Here is a 22,504-nt window from a genome sequence, read left to right on the forward strand (position 1 = left end):
TCTGCTACACATTCCAATCTGGATACATTCTTGTTCTCTCCCAGCGATTTCCTGCAATCTCTTGCCGTATATGGCGGTGGTCCCCCCTCAGCCCCTTCTACCAGCGACCCCTCGGCAGAATTTTTGGCAATATTCCTGGCTTCCTCAGTTAATTGATCATAAAACAATTTTGCCTGATTTTTTCTTCAGCAGCTAACTCTGGACTTGAAGCCTTTGGAGGGAGATTTTGCTCCTCCAAGTTTCTGCAGTCGTCAGAACCAACTTTATCAGCAGCCTGAACACAGTCACTGACCGTCAGATCGCATTTTTCTGTGCTCTGATAATCACCTTTAGAAGTTTCCTCTGAAAAAGTTTCTTCTAAAACAGTTTGCATCGCAGCTCCTACACCGAGGTGCGGCGTAAATTTTAGACAATTTTGTGCAGTTTTCCAAGTCTCTTGTTCCTGCAAAGCCCTTTGTAAAGCTTGCACAACCCTCCCCCATGACTTAAGATACTTTGCCGACCCAGAAGACATAGTTTCCTCGGCAAGAACTTTTGTACATTGATCCCAAATATCTGGGTGGAGAATTTCCACCAGATGATCAATGATACTAAGTTGCAAAAGCCTCATCACTGCGAGGGTAAAATCTTTTGCTTTACAACCAATTCCCCACTGTTTATGAATCTGAGATACGACCTTCATGAGAAGTTCCATCCTTCTCCCACGGGTCCCGGAGGCGTCCCTCCTCGCCGAGCTGGCCCTGTCGCTTGGCCATCGTTCACCCGTCCAGGCGACTCCCGATCTCCTGGGCGACTCCCGGGGCTTCGGCACCACTTGCTGCCTCCGCTGAGGCGTAGCGACCTGGTTCAGGAACGACACGGCAGCCACACCCAGGCTGCTCGGGCCACCAGCTCACCGACACCAATGTGGTGGATGGCAAATGGCAGTTTATTAACTGATTACATGGAGTTATAAAACCTCTGTTTGCTACATCACATCCGTCTGCTTATGTTACAAGTTATGTGTTGCTTAGCTTATCAAGGACACTAAACAACTAAGTGTTAAGGGAGGGGTTCTGTCTACCCGTACAGCACGATATCTTCTGATCGCCTGTCCCTAATCTCCCACTTTATTTTTCTGTTTACTCGTAGCAAATTCCTCTGCAAACCTGACACTGTGTCCCTCCATTTCACTGTGAGTAACCATGATGCTGCAATTTGTGAAATTTGTTCGTCTTTTGATAGGAAATTAAAAACACGCCACAAAATTCCTGCACAAAAATCCAACCATCTAACTGGAAGGAGAGCATATTGTGTATCAGTGGAGAATGATAAGTGGAGTAGCTGTAAGGAGAAGAAAACAAAACTATTTAAAGACATCAGGTTGTATGTATGATTACCCACAGAGGAGCGCTACAAGATATCATCCATGAATCAGAGGAGAATCCCATCAGCACTGGGGAATTTTAATGAAGAAAATGAAATTCTCATCATGTCTAAACCAGAAATTAACATGCATTAACATTTTTCTTCCCATGGCTCTTGCTGCCAACTTCAGCTATTTTGAAATATTTGGGGCCAAAGCAGGAGCAAATCTCTAGAGGGAAGAAAGCTATTAACATCACCAATAGTTCACAACACAGCTTTGTTTCTTGAAAGGCACAGACACGGCAGGAGGTGCTTCATGCAGTTACATGATGGCTGTGCAGCTTTGAAATAATGGTCCCTGGGGCCCTGAGCCTACAAACTATTTCTCATGCGGCCGAGAGACCCCTGGTCTGTGTCAGGGCTCCTTGTGAGAGGCAGGGCTTGCTGGGTGCCCTCCTCCTCCTCAGTGGGGCTGGGAGGAAGCCTCAGTGACCTGACCAGAATCCAGACCAGGTTAAGAAAAAGCATTTTAATACACGGGCGACAAAGTCCAAGGGGCTTTTTACTCACAGCTAGGTCCGCGGTCATGCTTTGTGCAAACAAAATGGGGTCCTTCGTTATTTTTTGTCAAAATGGCTTCAATAGACACTTCCCTGCTGCATCCATGCCCAGTGCAGCTGAAAAGAGATGGGAGGGGGGGTGGGGCGGGGGGCGGGGGGGGGATGGTTTAGTGAAGTGCAAGATCAGGTGATGATAAAGAAAGAGTGGATAAAACAGGAACACTTTCATTTAGGTTTTTTTCCATAATTTCCTACCAATCTTAGGAAAAAGTCTGAGGGGATGCAGGACACCATTAGGCCCAGCATAGTTAACCATTTAACATCAGAATGGCAAAGTATCTCCAGTAGTGCATGTGCTCTATCTTGACACACCAGAGCAGTTAATTTCCATAGGGCAGATAGCTGTAAAGGGTGCATTTCATGGGTAGACCACATCTTAATCTTAACTGCTGGGAGTTTTCCCCCATGTTTGCCCTTGTAAGCAAAACATGCAGATATCCTGTTCATCAGGTTAAAATTAACAATAATATACTGCTGGTTGCAGGTTGGTAAATAAAGAGGAGCCAAACGTGGTACGGATATTGCACATGGAGATTTATATGTTAATAATTCACAAGAAGTGTCTGAATAAGTTTTTTGCAAGAATATATGTGAAATTGCAGGAACAAAATGTTCTGCATGGAAAATGACTACTTTCATGTGCTTCAATGTCATACCCTTATAGAGAGGGGGCTCAAACCACTTAGTTCTTACTCCCTATGATATAGTCTCATACAATATTTTCTTTACCCAAAATTTTAAAAAGGGTGTCAGGAGAAGTCCATTTTAAATTAAGGATTTATTCTACCTTAAAAGTCAATTCAGACTCTATACCTTGTCTTCAGTCCTGCTTTCAATTTTGCTATTCCATATAATTATGTCCTCAATTTTTAAAATATTTCCTTTTTCTGCATGGCAGAAGCACATAATCGGTAAGGGAAATACACTGAATATATGGGCAAGAGAAAATGATTGGAGGCAAAGTGATGATACAAGCAGAATACCAGAAACCTATGGTTCAGCTGTATTAGGAACACCATTGTTTGTGATGGGGCTACAAATTTCCACTGTTTAGGAAAAATGTGATTTTTAATCTAATGTTGTTTTTATTTAGTGTATTTAAAAATTGTCTTATTGTACACCAGGCTTTGATTTAACTTTGTTTATGTATAACCCTAATCAAAAAGTTCAGGTATTTGTGTTTACTTTGACTGCAGAATCTGTGCTGGCAAACAACATATATTTGTCCTTATATGGTGCTTTAATTTAGGACAACCACTGTGATTACATGTCAAAATATCATGCTAGTAACATGTCACCAAAACACCTGGTGATGTTGGAATGGTCATGTAATCAAACACTTCATGATTTAAAACAAAATTAAAATACAATAACTGATACTTAGTACTGCTGAGAGAAAGGTTATGAGATCTACCTATAAGCCTGTATATTGTTAAAAAATAATAATAATAATTAAAAAGCAGTTCAAAATATCTGTGTTCCTTCGTGTTTCTGCTGGTAACCCTATGGTTAAGTCAAGCAATGATTGATTTTAAGAGAATTATAGCTATTATAAACTGTAATCAGCAGAGGATGAGAATAATTATGCAGAGAAAGGGGGGAAAAAGCTGAAACATGGCTGAGCAATATTCTGATTGATGGCGAAGTCATTTCCTGGCTGTTAATGACTGATTTTTCAACAGTCAGCACAAGCGCTAAATCTGTGGGGGCAAAGGGAAGGGAATGATTGTGTTATAGAGAAAACTACTGTCCTCAGCTTACCATTTTTATTAGGAATAGAACAGGCTTGGAAAAAAGCTGCAGACCATCGATCAGGACCATCTCTGTGTGACAGGACTGCAGCTTGGGGTGAGGTATTTGGAAATGCTGTGAGTTGTGCTCTTGGTTTGCTCTACAAGCATGCAGTGAGCCTTCATCCCCTTCTAGGTCCTGCTTCCCCAAACCTCACCAAAACAACACTGAGAGGGCTAGTTAGGGGATATTACAGAGCAAAGCAGAGCAGAATAGCACATATGACAGGAATCCTGTCTCAGTGGGACATTCAGGTAGATTATTTGATCTCAAAAGTTCTCCTCTGATGAAATCCCGTTGACCTATCAGTTGTATCTGGCTCTTTGGTATTCTCAGCTGAAGTGAGTACCAGTCTCTCCAGCACTAGGCTGGTCAGATGTAAGCCCTCATGTCCTGTCTGTGAGCTTCCCTCCTCGATAGCTTACATCTGCTCCCCTCCTGCCCTCAGAGCTCTCTTGTTTTGCTCTCAGGAGAAAGGCATGTCCCCTCCAGAAAGGCTAATTACCTGCCCCTGCCCCATTTCCGCACGCGTGCACATGTGCTGGCGATATGCACACAGGCCCCAGCGAGCGAGCACTCTGGGGGGTGGGATGCTGAGCAAAAAACCAATCTCTCTGATCTTACACAAGTCTCTGAAGGAATGTCTGCATGTGTGTTTTCAAGTCCTAAAATAATTTTAACTTCTATTTTATGCTACATGAGGTCATGGAGTGGACAAGCCTAGAGAACAGTGGGCTTTGGTTGACATTTGTGTATTCTCTAAACTGTGACACTTTCAAAAAAGAGACTAATTTATCTTATCAACCACAACCATAAAATAGGGTAAGGGATGGAAATAGATTAGAACCCATAAAACTGAGGGAAACAAGACAGCTGCCATCCAGACAGAGACAGACACTGCCCTTTGAGGTCCTGCTGACTTTGAAGAAGCTTGTGAGTTGCTCACTGCTGCCTTCATGAAGACTGTCCTGTCATGGGAGCTCTCCCATCAGGTTTCAGCATCCAGAGAAGCTCTAGAAACATGATTTTACAGACCGCCCCACCCCCCGCCTTCTCTCTCAGTGCAAAGATAATGCAGATCCTGGATTTTGAAAGCTGGCTGTATCCTGAAGTGCAGTGCTTGCCTTCAAATCTGCACCAACCATTTTTATAGGCAGCTTTCCATCTGTTAATGGAAATACGTCTACATAATGCTTAATACTTTCCAGCAGATTTTGAAGTGCCACAGAAAAAAACTTGAGTGGTGGATTTTCAATTATTTACAAAAATCCAATTTGTCTAGAGTTTTTATTCCTGGTTCTAAACTATGTAAGACCAGCTTGATATGAGTGCTGTCTCACTAATTTTAGTGGAGTTGTACCAACCAGTGAAAACAGATGGAGTAAAGAATGCAGTTAGCAGATGTATCTCCTCCCAACAGCAGGTCAAACGCATCTCAGCAGCCAAAAGTACAAGAAAAGACGGGAGATCAGCAGAAAAAATGTTAGAAACATAAAATGTCCGTAATTCAGACTTGATAGCATTGGGATTCTTCATTAGGGACAGTAAAAGAGACAAATAAACAGAGAGGGAGATAGTCAAACCACTTGCAAGCAGTGTAACAGTGGAGTAATAAATAATTCTACTCTCAGTCTTGGAGGTTCAGTGAAGACATTGTTGCTTTTCTTTTCTGTAACTCCTCAGACACTGCCTCTGAAACCTCTACTGTGCCACAGGATCTTACAGAACATTGTCCAAAGGTGGGACAGAAGACTCTCTATTTTTCTCTGAGCCAATTTACTAGTAACTTAAATCTCTTTTTAATAAACTATTTGAAGATGCTGCAAAGATTTGTATGAATGCAGTAGGTGGCAGATTTCCTTTCCTTTTTTTCTTTCTTCTTCCTTCTTGTGCTCATATTGAGGAAATGATCTCAGGGCAAAATACTGAGCTATGTATGGGTCACAGACAACTTATTGAACCCTGTGCTTTGAATAACTCTTTTTCAGTAGGCAGGAGGAAGTCTGCTGGCTAGGATTAGTGTGCAGCAGTTTATCTCCTTGCTGTATAGTGGTCCAGACATTTTCTTTCCTAGTGTGAAGTACATGTGCAGCGGACACTTGAAGGAAATCATGCCTAACTGGAAGTGCATGGGTAGTCCACTTGGTTTCAGTTACTATGTTTAATAATGAGCATGTGCTTCAATTTCTTGCTGAATCTGAGGAGATATTGAGCTGATGCTGCTGTAGATTGCAATTTTCTGGCAACAGGGAAGACTAGGCAACAAGACTGCCCATTTCCCATGTCATCCTTGGTGGCTGCAGCATAAGATGGAGGTGGGCTCACCTTGTCCCCTCAGTATACATGACCTGGGCACAGCCATTTCCTGCTGAAATTTCCAAGTTCCACCTTGAAATGAGTGTGCTGATGTGATCTGTGCATCATATACCCGGGTACCCACAGTTAGACTTAGGTAGTTAAAACCAGGGAGATTTGCTGTCCTTCCTCCCATGAACAGTGATGTCTTTCTTCTTTGTGCCCCTGCAGAGACAAGGGCAGAGTCACAGTTTAGCTGGTGCACTGAGGATAAAGTGGGAAGAGGAGTGAGATTTTAGCAGTGTTGTGCTGTTGCAAGCCCACCGCCTTTCAGGGAAGGCCTTGGGACAGCTGATACCTGCCATGGTAAATGCTGGCAGGCAGTGATTTCCACCAGGTCCTCTGCTTCTTGCCTCAGCAGGAATTTTCTTAGTCATAATCCCTTTCCTGGTTTTGGCCTGGACTAGATATATTTCACAACTCATGTCCCTTATTTCATTTCCAGGAGATGGCCAGCAAAATATTTCCTTCTCAATACTAGCCACTTGCAGATCCCTGGATAAGCTGGTGGACTTCTCGGGACTGGTCTCACTGTATCTGGAAGCATAGTTATTTCTGTCCAGCCAGAAAGTCATACATCTACTCAGATGTCCAAACAAGGGCATAAGAACTGAAGTTCAGGCCTCTCTTTCTCTCTTCCTGCTTTGAAAACAGTGGCTCATGTTGGGAAAGTTTTAGGTGAGCTCTGGGTACAAAATGCCTTACAAACCAGACCTATAAACTTGCTTGAGCCAAAGGTGTCTCTGGAAGCCAGAGGGTGGCTGATGGTGCCAGCAAAGTTGCCAGACATTGCCAGCCACCATGGGGTTCTGTAATCTGGATGCTTGTTGATGGAAACTGGACGAAGAGCTATGCATGAAAGGTACATCTCTTTCCTGGGAAAAAGATCAAGCACAAGAGCAGCAATTTTGCTGGGGTTTGTGTTCCTTCTCTCCTCCTTTTAAAAAGGAAATTGTGAGTTGTGGTCCCAACAATCTGTAGCATAACAACACCGATGGCTAGATCCACAGACAAGAGAGCAGAAGGCCATGTGGAGCGGGGTGGGTTGGCAGCCAAATGCCCTTGCCTGAAATAAACACAGCCAGTGGAACTTTGTCGTCCAACCTCTTAGGATGCCAAATGTATTCACTGGGTAAATGAGGCAGCTGGATTGTTACTTTTCAGGAAATGGCACAGGAAGAAGATTCCTGCAGTAGGCGACAGGCAGAGAAGCTGTCATGGGTAAATGTACTGCAGCTCTGTGCTGAAGTCCAGCTTGACAGAGATTTTACTTCACCCCATGCATTCCTCTACTGCTCGGATGTTTCTCCAGCTTGACCTTCTCTTTTCTTGCTCTGTGAGCAAGTTTCTTGCCAAGATTTTATCAAGAGTGCTCTCAGACAACAAATCAGGGTTTTTTCTCTTATGCAGGGTCTTTCTCACCCTTAAAAAGCCTTTTATGTCACAAATGCAGCTTCCCACTGGCACCACGCTTCAAGAAAAGACCCAGGAAAATGAAGTCAGGGGATAACACACAGTGTAGTATAACAAGGGCACCAGCATGGAGACACTTCTGCTTTTCTAAAAAAATGTCAAATAAATTCTGTTCCATAAAAGTGACAAGAAGCCAATTTAAAGAGAAGACAGTTCCAGCATGAGTCACTGCTCTATAAGTTCTGTAAACTACAGAACAAAAAAGCTGTGTCCTCTTGGCAGCACGCAGCTTAGTAAGCAGCCTACAGCACAAGCTGAGAGACAAGTTGCCCATCTTTGGTTTACAGCAAGCACTAATGCAGCAGACAGGATATGGGTGCCAGCTAAGGAGCCAGTGGAATCATGAACACCCATCCCATCCCATCCCATCCCATCCCATCCCATCCCATCCCATCCCATCCCATCCCATCCCATCCCATCCCATCCCATCCCATCCCGTTCCATCCCTTCCATTGTACTGAAATCTGCTGTCTCCTCTGCTATGCCGGTCTGGGTTTCAGCCTAGCTTTCTCACAGTCTACAACACCTCATGGGAGCTAGCCCATCTTTGTCTGTTCAACCACAAGAAATGTACACAAGCCCAGAAACAATTCATGAGCTCAAAGGAAGGCCCAGTGAGTGCCCTGCACATGAAATTCCACTTCATCTTTAAGCCTTTATCCCTCAGCACTCATAGAAGGTTTTAAAAACACTATATTGAAAAGAAGCTTGTATCTGATGTATTAAGGTCTCTGGTGAATTTGCTTTTCCTCAGATCCTTTAGTTACAGAGAAGAAGTGCCATGTTTGCAGTTTTAATTTTGGATGGCCAATGGCAAAATTGTTAAAAAAATATTTCTAACACATATATTTGCACAATGAAAGCATCTAATTCAGCCAAAAGAAGCAGGGAAACCACTCCTTTGTAAAGCTTTGTAGGTTTTTCTTTTCTTGTGTTGAAGTGACAAAACACATAATAAGTTACATCTGACTTGGTGAAACTTTGCATGTACAAGAGTTGGCTGGGAAATGCACTTTATCTGAACTTTGTGGCCAATGGCCAAGCTAAATAAACCCAATTAATATTAATTTCCCTTACCCTTTCCATCCCTTCCCTGGTAAATAGAACCACCTTTGGGATTTCTAATGGTAAGTTACCCTAGCAGCATCTGGTTTAACTTGGCTACTATATCACCAAGATGTTTTTCCACTTTGAGTATATTCTCTCTGTTTTTGTAAACTTATTAAACTTCAGAATCCTTACTGCATCCCTGTAGCTTTTCTTTTGTGAGAGTATTTTGGCCTCTTTCAGTTCATGCCTAAGCATAAAAGCAATCTAATCTATCTTGGGAGATGTGACTTAAACTGTAAATATTGTTATGTTTAAGAGCCTTGGGATGGTGTGTGACTTGAATGGATATGAAGCTATTTAGAAAATATATCCATGTTCTAAAGTAGAAAGAATAATTTATTACCCATACAACACAAAAAACTAAGCCATGCTGCAGCCATGTCTCAGCATTAACTCTGTTACCTTCCAAGACTGGTCTTAAGAAAGATAATTCTAACTTAAGTGGGTTTTATGGGAAGATGTTTTATAGGATGGGTGCTATGAAGATGAGCTGAAGTTTGTATTTATTATATTCTGTGCAAAGTTCGTTACCATAATAGCTGAGAAAAAAAATCACAGATGTGACGTCCCAGTGCTATTCCCCTGTTTTTCTCATAGAAATATTGTACCCTGAGACCCCAGACTATTTTGTCTCTGTGCACCAGGAACTGGACCCGGCTCACCTGATTTGGAAAGCAGCTTGTGGATTAGCAAATGTGCTTTCAGGATGGAGTTAGCATTTTAGTAATTCTTCAGGCCTGGCTGAGGCTGGGAGCCATGGGGCTTCCAATGCCTATGACATCCACCTCTGGGGCCACTTTGCCAAAGTTGTTCATCTGTTGCCACAGCTGGGGCCAGGGTAAAATGTGAAAGAGAATATTGTTGATGTTAATGTGAGATGTTAATGAAACACTCTTGATGTTAATGAAAGAAAAGGAAGATGAAGGGGCAAAGCTGACAAAAGAGGAGAGAGGAGAAATTCGTTCAGAAACTTCAGAACCTTGTTGATTTGTGAGACCTGGGGAGTCAAGACGTACAGACATGCTGTGACAGGCATGTACCAGCACAGTGATGTGCTCTGAATAAACTTAGTTCCCATGGGGACACAGGAATGGTTGCAAGGTCACGTCGAAGTCTGCCCCGTCTGGTGGTCTGCCTCTAAGCATGGCCAAGAGCCATGTGTGAGGACAGGGCAGACACAGCATGGTCCTCTGGAGAGCTCTGCCAGCACCCCACAGTCTGCACAGACCACTGTCTACAGACAAGATAAAACTTTTGTTTTTCCCCTGGACTGCTTTTTCTAGACTGTTAGTTCAGGGAAATGGCATATACCAGACGGTGTCGGATCAGAGTTCTCTTCTTCAGGGGAGACACTGGTGACTTTGTTTAGCCTTGCTGTAAGTGGTTGAAATAACAAACCCAGTGAAGCCACAAACCCACTTCATGCATGTGCCAGAGCCCTGTGGTAAGATGACTGCAGAGCTTTAAAAATGCAACACAGAATGGAAAGCTTCTGCCACATACAGAGCACTCCCATAAGCCATTGACTGCACCGGATCCAGTTAGTGATGCATTTCATGCATAAAAGAGAGAACTAGATTGCTATAGAGGATGCCTGCATTTTACATGGAGGGAATTTATACTTTATCTAATAGCTGTGAAATGAAGCCCTTTTGCAAACCACCCCGTCCAAACACTGACAGGCTTTTTTTTTCTGCAAAAGGACAGAGCATCTGCAGAAGCTGTCAAGAATTGATATAGTTTTGCCTCAAGTCAAAGTGTAATGTATTGACTTGCAATGTGATTAGGATGGACTTTTGCCCAGAACAGGAAAATTGGTTCTGAATGAAAATTGCTCTTCAGAAGTAGCTCTTTCTTAATGATGCTATTATTATTTTATTTTAAATTAATTAGGGTTATGTTCTTAGATCATAATTGTCATTGTTATACTTCCCTTAAGTCAGCATAGCATTACATTTAGTGGTTTTAGTAATGATGCAAAAGGGTTGTGAATCTCACCTGCCATGGATAGAGCCTTCTGTTTCTACATAATTTGGTTGTTCTTGGACTAGAAATTGTCCTTGAGGTGCCTCAGAAGGGTACTGTCTTGATCATAATAATTACCTGAGACTGGAAAACCATCTGGTTAAAATCAGGTCTTGTTACATGCTTTATGTACCGTCTTTAAAACATAGTATTCCTTTACCCCCCTGAAAAATTAGAGCAACTGACCTGCTTAAGCATTTTTCTAGTTATATTATTTCACAAATTGTTTTTTAATGGCTGCATTGGACAATGAACTATTTGAGTTGAGCCTGTGGTGACCGTTTTCCTGCAACATTGGGGTGTTGGATAATGAATCTCTCTGTTCCAAGGACCTTGGGAGCTAGGGAAGGGTTCACCAGACAGGCTCAGAGGGTATACTGCTAGGTGTATTTTAATGTCTTGAAGGCGAGCAGCATAGCAGGATGCTGTGGAAAACCTGACCTTCCTGTCTTGAGAAATAAGGATGCCATAAGTGATAAAAGAAAACCCCCTCTGTGTTCCCTCTCCCTCTCTAGTAATAGAGTAATGCTGCAAGAAACAGCCTAGCCTTCAATTTCATTTCAGTCACTCATGCATTTTTTACCCATGACATCACCCTGAAGTGATTAGGAAATTATATCCAGGATGTGAACTCAAGCAGAAGCTTATGGACTGTTCCCTGTGTCACAAGGAACAAGAAATGAGGTGACTCCTGCAGTTTTCCAACAGGTCTCCCAGTGGGTATTTGTGTCCCATGCTGCACTCGGGGTAATCATCTTTCGAGTCGCTCCACATCAGATCAAGTGGAAAGGAGACCCCAGCCAGTGTGTGAGGGTCAGCCTGGCTGGGGAAGCAAGCAAAGGGATGTTTGAGTGACGAGATCAGTGAGGTGCCATAGCAACCTGGGTGAGCAAAGTTCTGTGATGAGCTGACCTGCAATAAAATCACCTTTGGTATAAGTCCACCATGACCTTTCCCTTCAAAAATATGTCCATTCACTTTGTCCCAAAGTAATAGAAAATCAAAAGCCATTTTAATTTCTCCAGAGGAAGAAGGTCAGGAAAAAAATCTGAATTCTCACACTTTTCTGCTGTGATAACATCTGTATGTTCCACAATGTGTTTGGAGATAGTGTGACTCTGTCAGCAGAGGATGATGCCAGCCACTTTGAGAAATGCCTGGTCAGGTTTCCGTCATAACTCACTGTCTTGTAAATATATTTAATTTCTGTTTTAGCAGAGACTGTCTTCTAGCAGAAATACAGAGATTTGTGCATTTATCCTTCATAGAAATCATAAGGCTTCTGGAGCTTACAGACAGGCATTACAAATACCTCCCTCCAAGCCTCACTCTCAGTGAAGTTCATTGTCATCTGGCAGCAGAAGACATCAATCACTACTCAGAAGCACAGGCTAATGTTTCTAAGCCAGGCAGGGCTTGTATCTGTTTCCCAAACAGCTTACCCTATCAGTTCCTTTTATTGAGATTGATTCCCCATATTTTGCTAGTTTGAGGATATAGTCCATTTATATTTATCTTGTACTGTAAAACTAATAATCGACATTGTTACTGTAGTTATTTTATGAGCCAATTTCTTTGTACCCAAGGGTGTTTTTATTACTCCCCTTTTGGCCTTTCCTTCAGAGTGCTGAAAGTTTACAGTGAAGAGGGAAGAAGTGTTGTATAGACTTCATAACAAAATTCATTGGTTGATTATTATTATTTCTTTGTTTGTATCACACTCCAGCTTTTTGTTTCTCCAGTTCTGCCTAGAAAACTAACCATCCATGCAAGTCAGAGGCAACTTCAGTTTAATTTCACGTGCTCAATATCTCCTGTGTGAAATAAAGAAGACCAGATGCTGTGTCCCGCTGATATTTGGTGACCGAGGCATTGCAAAAAGTATTATGAGGGAGCAAGGTTGGTCACTGCAGCCGCTCTCATCCTGCTAAGGAAACTTCCTATGCTACAAATATTTCCCCAAGAAGAGTTACTGCTGATGGAGTTGAGCAAATATGGCAGCGGAGAACTGGATGGGGGCAGACCTAGAGGATACTCTCTTTCTTACTCTCTGCTTTCAATTTAGCATCACTTTATGCCTGCAAAACATGACAACTGAAATTTTGGGTTAATAATAAGCTATCAGAGAACTTAATGACTTTTCTGTCAGGCTGAATCTTGGATAGGTACATACGAGCATTTGTACCTTCAGCTTGTTGTGGAAGATGACACATTTACAGAAGGAAATTTTCATCCAGAAAATTAGGAACCAAACATGAGGCAAAATGGCATAAAGTTGGTGTCTCATTTCATTTTTGACAGTGAGTCTGTAGGCTGATTACAACCATACTGCTAGGATTATTCTGAAGTTTTCTTAAAACACATGATCCAGTGGAGACTGACAAATACCTTCATTATTGCCAATTAGTGCAGAATAGGATGAAAGATGAGCCACTTGCCTGGGCCTGGAGGCTCCTCCAGCAAGTGAATTGATGGCATCAGTCAGAAAAAACTCCAGATTTCAGAGCCAGGAGGGGCCACTAGATCACTGAGTCTGACTTCTTGAATAACACAGACATTACTTTTACTCTTCTACTTGTATCTTCATAATATCTCCCTTCCCACAGATGGATGATTAGGGGAGGTAATGGGAAAACAAAGGGAAGCAGATCTGAAACAAAACAGCTACAACCTTGGTACCCTGGCACAGGAGCACACGCTGGCACTTGCTGATGCCCTTCTGTCAGCCTCGAAGCCTGGCAGAGCAGCCCAGTGGGTTAGTCTGTCTAGGTATCTGTGTCTGGTTCTGTTCCCGCACCGGGCGGGAGCTGACCTCCGGCTAGCTCTGGTCAGCACAGCCACAGAAGTCCCCAGTTTGTTTCGGCTTCTCAGCAGCAGCTGGACCCAATAGTGTCGTGACAGCAACGGCAGCAGAAGAAAAGATTGGCTCTCAGCTTTGCAGGTTAAAGATGTTTATTCAGGCCGGGCTGCGGGAAGTCCGCAGCCGGTCCAAACCTCAGGCCAGAGAGGCCAGAGACCCGGAGCTGAAGAGCTGAGGAGCTGAGAGGCTGAGAGAGTCTCTCCACCACCTTATAAGTGGGGGAGGGGTTCCAGGGGGGTTACAACAAGACAACAAATCAGGGGATTCAGGGGGTAACAAGGTGTGCCCACCCCCAAGCCCCGGACCACTAAAATCCAGAGCTAAAGGAATTCCCCCCAGGGGACCTATCACCTGAAGCCCTCTCCCTGAGATTTCACAATCCGGGAGGGACCCCTGGAGTGATAGACAGGCTGCCCCAGAGCGAGGGGGTGGGAGGACTGACACAAAACACCTTGTTATACAGAAAACACAAAAAGGGATACAGAATTGGGGATACAGCGAAATGAACCATAGCATAAGCTTCTTATAAAAACCTAATAAAACAGTTCTGCACCACGACAGGTATCTTTAGTTTTCAAACAGACACTGTCAGTCTGGGGTGAAAATATCCTGTCTGAAGAGCATTGAAACCCTGTCAGTGCTGAAGTGTCGATAACTCGGTCAGCGTTGGCATTTTGGAGGCAGCATCCCTGGGTGTAAAATTGGTCCTAGCCTGGGAACAGGAACCTCAGAGAAAGTTCTCTCTGTAGCCTGTGAAAACTTAGTGGACCTATGTACGTACTGTGAACAGATTCTCACTGCCATATATATAAGAAAATATCATTTATTGAGAATAATATTTTTATAGTTTCTTATACTCTGTAGTATTTAAAACAAAGAGTAATTGTCACAGATGTCTTTCACAGAACATATCTGTCTCCTGAACCACTGGGGGTGTCTGAGGGGTAGGCAAAGCAATGTCCCAAGTGTGGAGCTGGGAAACCAAGCCTCAGCTACGTGTTGGGTTGTTAGTGGCTAATCCAAAGCCTTCTGCTATTCAGCCGAAATATGAGCCAGACAAGGAAAGAGCCTCAGAGCTATCTAGGGATACTTTGAGTCTACACAGATCAAAGAGGAGCTGCAGGACTTTTGGATCCAACCTTATGTCCACTAGATAAGCTTGATGGGACTGGACATTTTCTTTTTCATCTCATGATGATCTGTTCTGGGAAATTTTGACTCTCTTTCCAGTAAATGATTGTCTTTGATGAGATTTCATCTGGAGTCACTCACCCCTTAGATAAAGCCACAAAATCCAACTAAATTAAAATTTAAACATGACCATTTATTTCCTTAACACATTTGTGTTCATCAGTTTATATATTTTCTCAACCAATATTTCTTAGATAAAAACCTAAAGCTAGCTTTAATAAAAGCTATAAGGCACTTCGTAATTTTCCTTGCTTCTGGGAAAATATTTTTTTCCTAACGTGATTTTAAATTACTGAATTTCCTTAGTGGCTTAAATTACTCTGCAATAAACAGTACATAATCTATATTCTCACCTTCTCACCTAAAAGAAGGCTTTCTATTCTCATTCTTATAATCTGAATTTTTTTATTTTTTTATTATTTTTTTTTTTTTTCCCCAGAGATATCAGTAAGACGAAAGAAATATCTTAGAGTGTCTGGGTCAGATTATCCTGATGGGAGATGTCCCTCTCTCAGTGGCTCTATAAAAGACAACATTTCTCACCTGTAGTTCAGGCACAGGCTATAAAACTAAGGTGGTGGAATTACATATTTCCCAGGGGAATCACTCTCTTTCCTTTAGTATCCTGCTATAAAATCAGAAAGTTTTTCCCTGTGAGTTTTGTTGTGCCTAGGCAACCACACGACCAGCGTGTGATAGAACCATCTGACAAGAGGAGAACACCTCGAGCTCAGCTCATTTGTTGAAGCACAGATATCCAGATACTGGACACCCAAATACCATTTGAAATGCCCTGGGCAAAGTGGGATGTCCCCACAGAGCTGGCAGATACAGCGCAGCACCTGAGGGAGAGCTGTGACCTTCTTGAGGGTAGGTTTGATACTCCAGGGTGTCTTAAATGAAAAAAGTTGCCCATATTGATGCAATGCACTGAAGTTTGCATAAGACCTAAAGCCATCCCTGTCCCCTCTCTAGACACTCATCTGCAGTCCCACAGGACTACACAGCGCCTTGAAAATGAGGACCATAACATCAGAGCTCCTCAGCTCCAGCTCATGATGGCATTTCTAACATCCGGACCTATAACTGCAAGTGACTAGTGACAAGGAGACAACGGCTAAGCATAATATCAACATTTTGTTAACCGTGTTTGCAGAAGCAACCAGCCCCCTTCACCCCTTGCCCTCACTGCTGGAGCAGGAGCTCCCCAGCGGAGGCAGCAGCCTGTGTGGACTGGGGAAATGGCCTCACCACGGGGGGATCGCGGCATCAGACTCCACCGCCCCGAGCTCCCCGAGGGCAGCCCAGGGTCAGGCGCGGCCTCCCGGGCTCCCACTGCTTGTGTGGCTGCGGCCTCTGCTCTCCGCCAGCCGCTCGCCGAGGCTGGGGAAGTGCCGAGGTCTGCAAATTCCCCCTTCCTGCCCTGACATTCCCTGCTCGTGTTTTCACTGACCAGTGTTGATGGTCACGAAGTAGCCGTGCTATTTCTGAGCGAGATTTTCTGTTGGTGTAGCTGTGTGCAAGAAGTGTGATGCTTGGATGGAGCTACCTATCCATGCTGCGCTCTCCCAAAGCCACCAGGCCATTATGATTAGGGATTGCCCCAGCATCATGTCGTTCTAGCAGGAACTAATTTTTTTTTTTTTTTTTTTTTTTTTCCAACATCTTCCCAGGAGGAATTTTGTGTCCTCTCATTTGTCCTATACAGGGGAATTTCGCAAACTTTCATTCTAGCCTATCTATGGCCATGGCAAGAGCTACCTCAAAAGATGGTGATACAGGCCAGTGTTGATTTCTCAATCTGCTAGAGGCTGAACCTTCAAAATCCAGTGCCAGAAAAGATATCCTTGCCTTGGCATCAACTGGGCAGGCAGGAGAGGGTGCAGCCACTACAGGGGGGATGCTGTGTGGCTATTTAACTGCTACACGTGATGATGGAGAATGCTGGTCGTGCTCTTTATCCTGCCTTTCTCTTGGACAGACCACATTTGTGCGTGTGTGTACAGGTGCACATTTGCTGGGTACATTAGGAGATATGAAGAGAAGATGAACTAGCATATAATAGGAATAACAGGAAAGTATTCAAACTTGCTAATATTGTACTTAACTTTCTTCAGTTACAGTTTACACTTTCACCTTTCCTAGTCAGCCAAATTTCTGTGGTAATTAATGTACTGAAAAAACATTTGGGTTTGATGTAGTGCTGTGATTTTAGCCTTAATGCATAGTCTTGGCTTATCTAACTACTTGTCTGGGGTCTTGCGAATCTCTGTAGCAGATTGATGCCTCTTCAAAGCCATCTGGAAGAAGATCTATCCACTCTTTTTTTCCCCTGCTCTTTTAATTGGGACTGCTGGCTGGCCCTGTGTATCAGAGCAGTACAAAGGCTGAGAAAACAGAGAGGTCTTACACTAAGCCATTCGAAAGGGCAGCAGGAGACGTCATCCATTTTGTGTACAGATATGTTTAGATAGATGTGGTAAGCCATGAGAAGTGGGTGCCTTGACAGGTTACTTTTCAAAGACTGCTGATTTGCAATGACCTCTGACTGCTCTGAAAACAGCTGAATTCTGCAGACTCCGGTAATCTGAGATAGAAACTGTTTTGAAGTCGGCTGGGTGTAAAGAGTCTATTGCTGCCCTGGGTCACTCAAAACCACAAGGAGAAGTAGAGCAAGGGAAAAAAAAAAAAAAAAAAAGATTCTATAGTTTGAAACTCCCTTTTCTGATTTTGTATGGGACAGCCTGCTCTGTTTGCAGGACAACACCTGGGTGAAAATCTCGCATTTTTACGCTCAGAAGTTGTCAGTTCCCCCAAAGCCAGCCATTGACTCTGCAATGTGTGTAAAAATACTTTGTTCCTCACTACATGATGCTTGCCTGTTCTGTGGGAGCCTCATATAAATGTATTTCAAATGCACAGCATGTTATAGACCATGTTGCAGTCTCAGTTATATAGAATATAGACTGCAAAGGGAAAGGAAGGAACACCACTCTTTTCTCTCACGCTATGTTATGGATTAAAATTATCAAGTTAGCATAGTTATTCCCAACTTGTACTGGGGGTCTGTTACCTTTCTATCAGATATGTAGAAGTCTGAAGTTCCATGTTTTAGGAAATTAAAGTATCCAAGTATCTATGCTAATTTTTTTATGGTTTCTCAAACTCATCTAATTTAATAAAAGCTTCACATGCATTTTTAAGCTTGAAGAATGTTATTCCTAGAGCTGCTACAGTATTTTTTGATGCTGAATCATTAATGACAGGAGACATCACTGTGGTTTTGAATGAGTGAGTTTTACTTAGCACTTACAATGTCTTTTGTGAGGGTAGCTGGTTTACTTCTCCATTTCTAAAACTTACTTTTTTAAAAAAAAATGCAAACCAAAACCAAAAAAACCCCAAACAAACTAACAAAAAAACCATAAAAGTCAAATGTCCTTTTAAGCTCCAAAAATCAGAAGGCAAATGAAAGAAATGGATAATTATTTATGGGGCAGTTTTATGATTTTTAAAGCCATCTCATACATTTGATTTTCATAACAGTGTGTTCTGCTTGATTTAGATTAACACTCCCTCTGCATATTAATTTCATATGTTAATAGTGTTACAGAAATATGCTAAGTGCCTAAAAGAGCCAAAAAAGATTGCTAAGAAAACACCATAAATGGGTCTGAGATGATTAAAGCCCCCTTTGCAAGCAGGAAAATTTCATCTCTGCAATTGTCCCTGGTGTAAAAGATCTCCCTCCGCCCCCAGTACTTTCTGTTCACATGGAGATCCCAAACTGGAGTAAGTCAATACAATCTCATTCACTTTTTAACTATTCTGATCTTTGATTCTGGCATATATAATCCACAATTTAAAATACAGATATGCATTTTCTTCTGCCATAAGAGCACTTCTTAGCCATGTTTCCATAATACTTTGATCTTGACTTAATATGACTGAATTGAATCTAAAATCCTGGTTAAGCATATTGTTAATATTTTTCTCTCTTGTTAGTATAGAAATTACATCAGTATTAGATTTTAAACTTAATGGAAACTATGTTTAGAAAAAAACCCACTACGTGGAAATTTTGCTTGGTTTATTCATGTTCACAGTTATTAATTTAGGGTGAAATACTTTTTTCAGTGCTGGTTTTTAATACCTTAGATACAGATGCAACTTTAACATTCTGTACATTTATTGAGAATTTATTTCCACTCAAAGATCTGAATGGATTTACAGTTGAATTGGCAAAGTCCTTTATATAAATATGTACATAAATACACAGGATATCTCTCAGAAAGAAAAAAACAAATTATTCAGAGTAAAGATCCATTTCATCCTGTTTTTTACATTAAAATTAATTTTTATAATTGTTAAAGGACAAAATAAATCCATTACTGACCTTTTAAGGGTGATTTCTAAGCATATGGGGATCATCTACATTTTGAAAACAGTTGTTTTTATGACCTGAAGAGCATACATGAAACACTGGGATTTGAGCTGCTTTCTGTAGAAAGAAAAAAAAAAAAAAAAAGAAAAACCCCCCTGCTCCTGCTGGCTTATAAAATATTTCTTTTTTTCTTGCAGTGATTTATCATATTATAAAAGTATCATCAACATATAATGGTCACATTCTCCAGTGCATAACAAACATACGTGCTTGTTACTGCCGAGTGAACGAACGTGTACCTCCAGAACCATGATGTTCCACAGAAAGAAACATATGGAGATAGGCAGGACTTGTTAATTTGTTCTCAAAAGCATACAGATAAAAGCAGATGCTAAGGGGAAATAAATTACACTTTTTTTGTACATTTTCTTCTGTAGGGTTTTTTTTTTTTTTTTTTTTTTTTTGACCCTCCTAGTTGACACAGAATTTCCTTTGTGGCATTATTTATTGCCAGCCATGTTGCTAGGCTGCCTGGGAGGGCAAAATGGAAAACTTTGTGAAGTATACTTGGAGCGTGCTCTTTTGAAGCAGATGATTTGTGAGTAAGTCTTGGAGAGTTGGGGGTGTATTTTAGATATGTTAGCTGTCTTATAGTGGGCTTTTACACAGTGAATAAAAGACTCTGGAAAATATTCCTTATATAGGAAAGGTTTACCAAGATGTATTTGAGTTTCTCACCAGTATGTAGGCTATACGCTTCTCAGCATAAAGTCAGACCTTCTGCTTCTCCACTTGAAGGTGGTATAAATGCTGGAGGGTTATATTTTGGGAAATGAGTGTTAATACCGGGTTTCGGTCTTCTAGGATTTAAATTATTAGAAAGAAACAACACCACTCTTCAGAAAACTAGATTTTTATGAAGTGTCTCAAGCCACACACAAAAACTTCGGAGGTATCAGAAACCATTCATCATTTCTGAAGATTTTAGGGCTTGAATGACTGGCCTAGCATGTCCTTTGCTATTTTAGAAAGTTTTAATGGGAAATTTGCTTAATCTGGGTCTTGTATAAAATAACAGCCACCAAAGATGCTCAAAACTCCTAATATATGCTCAGACCTCTTAAAAGCAAATAGTCAGGTCATGAGGACACCTATATGTCAAGTATTATTTCTGCAAATATATTTCTGCAGGGACTTGTGTGCATATAGGGACACATGGAGGAAAAGCAGCTACCGGATCTGTGATATCCCATGGGTGAGTGCAAGGAGTCAGCTGGCAAGGGCTGGGGGAGGGATGGATGCCTGTGAGGATGGGGTATCACACTACTGCCCCAACTGTGCACTTCTCCTCCTCCTCCTTCTCCTCCTACCACCCAGGCGGCAGCTACAGAGAAGAGGGATGAAACAGGTGACATGGGAAGTCTGGGACAGGGGACAGCAGGAAGACTGGAGGCAGGGACCATGCTCATGAAACAGGTGACATGGGAAGTCTGGGACAGGGGACAGCAGGAAGACTGGAGGCAGGGACCATGCTCAGAAGCTCTCTCTCCAGCAGTGAGCATGCAAGCTGTGCAAAAATGCTACTGGGAGACTGAGCTGCCAGGTGGGCTCTGGCATGTGGGAGATGGCTCCTGTTGGTTCAGCAACCGTGCTTTACACCTTGTGCCCAGAGATTTGTCTACAACACTGGAGAAAATATGTTTCAGAATCAGACATGTTTAGGAACGATCCAAAGCAGCTCTACCATACAATAAAGATTTGCTGCAATACCCACTGTTTCCTTCGTTTGCTCCCAGGCATTCCCATGGGGCGCTCCCTGCTGCCACCCGCTCTGTCAGACAGCAGTGGGACCTGTCACAACAGGCCTGTGGGCCACAGCACCATCAACCACAGTGTGCACAGGGAGTGTTTATGGTTCCCACTTGCCTACCTAGCTGGATGTTTTGGGGTTGAATTTTTATTTCATTTTCCTTTTGTCGTGAAGAGGTGTAATAAATACTGCTTTAATCCAGCTGTGGTGAGTGCATTTAGTGGGTTTAGTCCTAGGGTTTTTTAGCTTCACAGGTATTGTTCTTTCCTGAAAAAAGGTCACTTCTAAATACATGATGAAGCATCCTTCCCCATACGTGTCTACGTGTCTACATGTGTTCCTGCACACACTGTAGCAGATAATTCCCCAAAGGGTAGCCCAAACTGGGTCGATAGTAGTTTTGCTGCTGTCCTCAGTATCAGATGTTTTAGCTGTGAGGGCAGTGCTCCGGTTCTGTCAGCAGCCAGGACACAGACCGAACATGTTCTCAAAACACAGTCGGTGCAGTCCAACCCAACATGTCCACGCTATTTGTACAGGTGAGAAAGCAGTGGGGCGGCTTTACACATGACTAGAGAGGGAGAAAGTTTTTATCTATTTGAGCTCTATTTTCATGGTTGTATATAAAGAACACATGCAATGAAATACAGACAATCCAATAGAACATCCAACTGGGCATTCAGAAGAATTGCATTGAATGGCTGATGGGTACATAGTATGTTACAATGTAATCTGATTATCTGAAAATCTTACAGATCTCCAGAGGTGATCTAGTCCAAGCTGCTGCTCAAAGCATCCAAATTAACTGAATATCAGTAGTAACCTGAAATGTCAATGGTGTGAAAAATGTGTGGATCTATACTTACTGCAGACTTGTATATCTGGCCCAACAATCATCTTGACTATCATTCAGAGATTACTCTTTGAAGGAAATATTTTTGACTTTTTTGTTTTTATTAACTAAGTGTGGATTACATGAGTAAGCATTGGAGCCAGCTGGTCCCATGGGAGGTGGTGACACCAGAAGGTGCCCTACCCACAAGATTTGCCAGGGAACAAAGCAGAACAGCACAGGGGTGGCTCAGTCTGAGTTGCATTTGACTATTTTCAGCAGGGAAAGAGGCACTTCCAAAGGGCAAATATGTCAAAAATGGCCACCTATGAGAGATGAGTTGTTTCTCTGCCCCTCTGGTGGCTGTAGAACCAATTAAGTAATGAGTTCAGAGGTGACACTATCCTTCTCATGGCTAAAGTTCAGGCGATGAATCGTGCCCTACTGTGTTCAAACAAATGTTGAAGAAATGTGTGCTTTCTCAGTGCTGCTGGATGGAGAATGAGATAGTGGACTTTTGAGCAATTCTCCCAGAAATGTGCAAAGCTGCAGAAATTCAGAACCTATTTGGGAATCCTCAGCCATCAATAACACAGGCAATAGTGAAATAACAGCAGGACGTTTTACTTTTAAATGCTTCTCATAAAAATGAGGGGAGCAGATTGTTTATATTAACCTTTCTGGGAAATGCAATCAAATTGTCCTT

This window comes from Hirundo rustica, chromosome 1 (assembly GCF_015227805.2).
Source record: "Hirundo rustica isolate bHirRus1 chromosome 1, bHirRus1.pri.v3, whole genome shotgun sequence".
Taxonomy (NCBI): Eukaryota; Metazoa; Chordata; class Aves; order Passeriformes; family Hirundinidae; genus Hirundo; species Hirundo rustica.